The sequence below is a fragment of the Propithecus coquereli genome, unplaced genomic scaffold (assembly GCF_000956105.1).
Source record: "Propithecus coquereli isolate 6110/MARCELLA unplaced genomic scaffold, Pcoq_1.0 Scaffold202, whole genome shotgun sequence".
In the NCBI taxonomy this organism is placed as follows: domain Eukaryota; kingdom Metazoa; phylum Chordata; class Mammalia; order Primates; family Indriidae; genus Propithecus; species Propithecus coquereli.
The window spans coordinates 3,481,685-3,485,084 of record NW_012145190.1 but is presented as its reverse complement, the minus strand read 5'-3'; positions in this window follow the sequence as shown (position 1 = coordinate 3,485,084).

Sequence of the window (3,400 nt, the reverse complement as noted above, 5' to 3'; positions counted from 1 at the left end):
TTTCTAAACATAGAAACTCATCTCCACTTACTTATATTTTTATTATGTATTACACAAAGAAGATGGAAATAGCATTTTAAGTGTCAAAATAAATTTAAGTTATGGAAAAAATTTAGAAGGCTGAAACTGCAATATAAACATTGATGACCTCAAATAAATGCCTCTGTAAATACAGGTAGTGAAGTATTTATGTCATTGATAATTGCTGTGCTTTTGAAATTGGTATTAAACCCGAAATTCTGTGTGAAACAATATTTGTTGGCTGTGGAAAAAAACTAGGAAGCTCTTTTTCCCAGCCTTACCCAAGCCAAAGATTGTAATCAAGAAAAAAAACACAATGCTAGGCATGCATGTGACTTTGAGCATAAGCAAAATGAGAGTTCAGCTCAGCTGACCCAGAAGTTTGTGTTCTACCAGGTAAAGTGAAGTAATTAAGACTCAGAGAAGCCAAGGCCTTTTAACTCTCACGTTCTACAAGCCCATAAACCTTCCAGTACATTTCATTATCTCTGTGGCAAACACAAAATTCTACCAAAATGTACACTGACCTTAGGTTATTGAAACCAAAAATAAAACTAAATACTCTATTTGTACCAAGTTCTTCTTCATGGTGGCCTTAGAGATGATGTTTTCCCAGGCTTCTAAACTCCTTTCTGCACACCTGGCCTCTGGAATACAATGTACGTCATCATGTAACTCACCCATCTGAAGAAACAAGCCCTAGACTCTTTGCCTGCCTATGCCAAAGTGAATTACAAAACCAAGTTTCTGATAAGAAAATAAATTACCCTACAAATTTTCCTTCTTCTTGGCTTCTTCAGGTATCCAAACAAGAAGTAGTAGAGTGACACCATCTTGACAATTGAGCCTTCCAGTAGCATTTTTAAAGAGCCTTCCTTGACTCAATTCTGCTCAGAACACAGAAGAGATTATTTAAAGAGCTTTTCAGTAAATTGGTGCCAACTCCCTCAAGGAACCACAAGCTCAGGCAAGCAGCTCCACAGGGAAGATATTAAAGTTATTTTCTTAGACAATAATTTGGGGGATTTTGGATTAACTGTAATTACACACATTAATCTTTCTCACTCTCTCTCTCCCCTACCCCCAGGCCACAAAAAAAGAGAGATAATTTTTCTAGAATTTCTCTAGAAATGCATATTTGAGAACTCTGAAAGAGAGCCCTGCTTCAGAGAGATTATAATTAGAGGGGAACTTGGGTGCACAGCAGACCTAGGAACCTAGTCGTTGGTGCAGGAATTCTAAGTAGGTGAGATCCCTGCAACCAGAAGGGTTTGTAAATAATCTCATGGAGGTGGTAAAGCTCAAAGGGAGGCTAAAATATAGGGGATTAAAAATAAAGTACACTGGGGACTTCTATGCAGCAATGGACAGCCATAAATCTGTACAGCAACTTTGAGAGATAAAGAGAGTCCACATTGGCTGTATGCAATTTTAAAATGTTAACTTTGAAATCACATATTTGGGATAAAATTCTTATACATTTTACCATTAGGAAAAGGAGTTTGAATTTTTTTTGTAAATATTGAGGAGTCCTTCAAGGTTTTTAAGAAAAGACATGACATTTATTCACACAAAAGTTGCCACAGGACATTAATCTTATCACTGGCAGTGTTTACTGCATGTGGCACACTCTTCTAAGTGCTTTGAGAAAATTAACTTGTTTGAATGACAAAAAAACCCAATGAAGTGGATTAACAGAAAAGCCTAGCATCTCCTACTCTCCTCCCTCCCTCACTCCACTTTCTTTTCTTGAAACTAGCAAAGCAGGATCCTACCTCAAAATCTTCACTGTCTTTCTTTGTTCTGCTTAAACTGTTTCTTTCCAGATATCTGCACAATTTAGTCTCTACTTTATTCAGGTTTCTGCTACAAGATCTCCTCATCAGAGAGGCCTTATCTAATCATCCTTTGCAATAGAATATGGCTGACCCTGCCCCAACTCTCATTAACTTTCTTCTCTTTGCCCATTTTTATTTTTCTTCAAAGCAGTCACTACAACTTAGCACTGAGTTTCTATTGCATCCACCCACCCTATAAGAATAAGCATCAGTTTTGTAAGATTTTCCCCAATATATTCCTCAGCTTCCAGATAGTTTCTTAAAAAGGAGGTGTTCAATGTATATTTTTATTGTTTTATTTTAGTAGAATTCATGGGTAAAAGTTGAATTTCATTGCATGTATATATTATATAGTGGTGAAATCTGGGCTTTGTACCCATCACCTTAATAGTGTACATTGTGCCTCACAGGTAATTTTTCATCCCTCACACTCTCCCCACTTTTGAGTCTCCAATGTTCATTGTACCACTCTGTGTGTCCTTGAATAGCCAAATTTTAGCTCCCAGTTATAAGTAAGAACACGCATAACTTATTTTTCTGTTCCTGAGTCACGTCATTTAGGATAATGGCCTCCAGTTCCATCCACATTGCTGAAAAATACATTATTTCATCCTTTTTTATGGCTGGGTTGTATTCCATGGCATGTGTGTGTGTGTGCATACACATATATACTTTATCCACTCACGGGTTCATGGGCATGTAGATTGATTCCATGTCTTTCCATTTGTGAATTGTGTTGGGATAAACAAATGAATGCAGATAGTTGACAAAATGATTTATTTTCCTTTGGATGTATACCTAGCAGTGGGATTTCAGGATTGGGTGGTAGATCTACTTTTAGTTCTTTGAGAAAGCTCCACTGATCTTCTAATACTTTTGTATTAATATATGGTGAGAGATAGGCATCCTATTTCATTAGTCTGCATGTGGCTATCCAATTTTCCCAGCACCATTTATTGCATATAGTATCCTATTCTCATTGTATGCTTTTGTCTAATTTGTCAAAAAGAGGGTTTTGTTGTAGCTATGGCTTTATTTGTGTTCTCTATTCTGTTCGATTAGTCTATGTGTCCATCTTTGTACTAGTACTGAGCTGTTTTGGTTATTATAGCCTTGTACTATAATTTGAAGTTAGTTAATGTGATGCCTCCAGATATGTTCTTTTTACTTTGTATTTCTTTGGCTATTGGGGCTTTTTGTTTTTGTTGTTCGATTTTAGAATTTTTTTTTTCTAATTTTATGAAACATGGCATTGGTATTTTCATAGGAATTGCATTAAATCTATAGGTTTCTTTGGGCACTATGGTCATTTTAACAACATTATTCTTCTGATCCATATACCTGGGATGTTGTACCATTTATTTGTGTTGTTTATGATTTCTTTCATCAGAGTTTTGTGGTTTTCCTTGTAGAGATCTTTCACCTCCCTTGGTTAAATATATTCTTAGGTATTTCAATTTTTTACAGCTGTAGTAAATGGGATTGAGTTCTTTATTTGTTTCTCAGCTTCGTCATTATTGGTGTATAGAAAAGCTATTGAT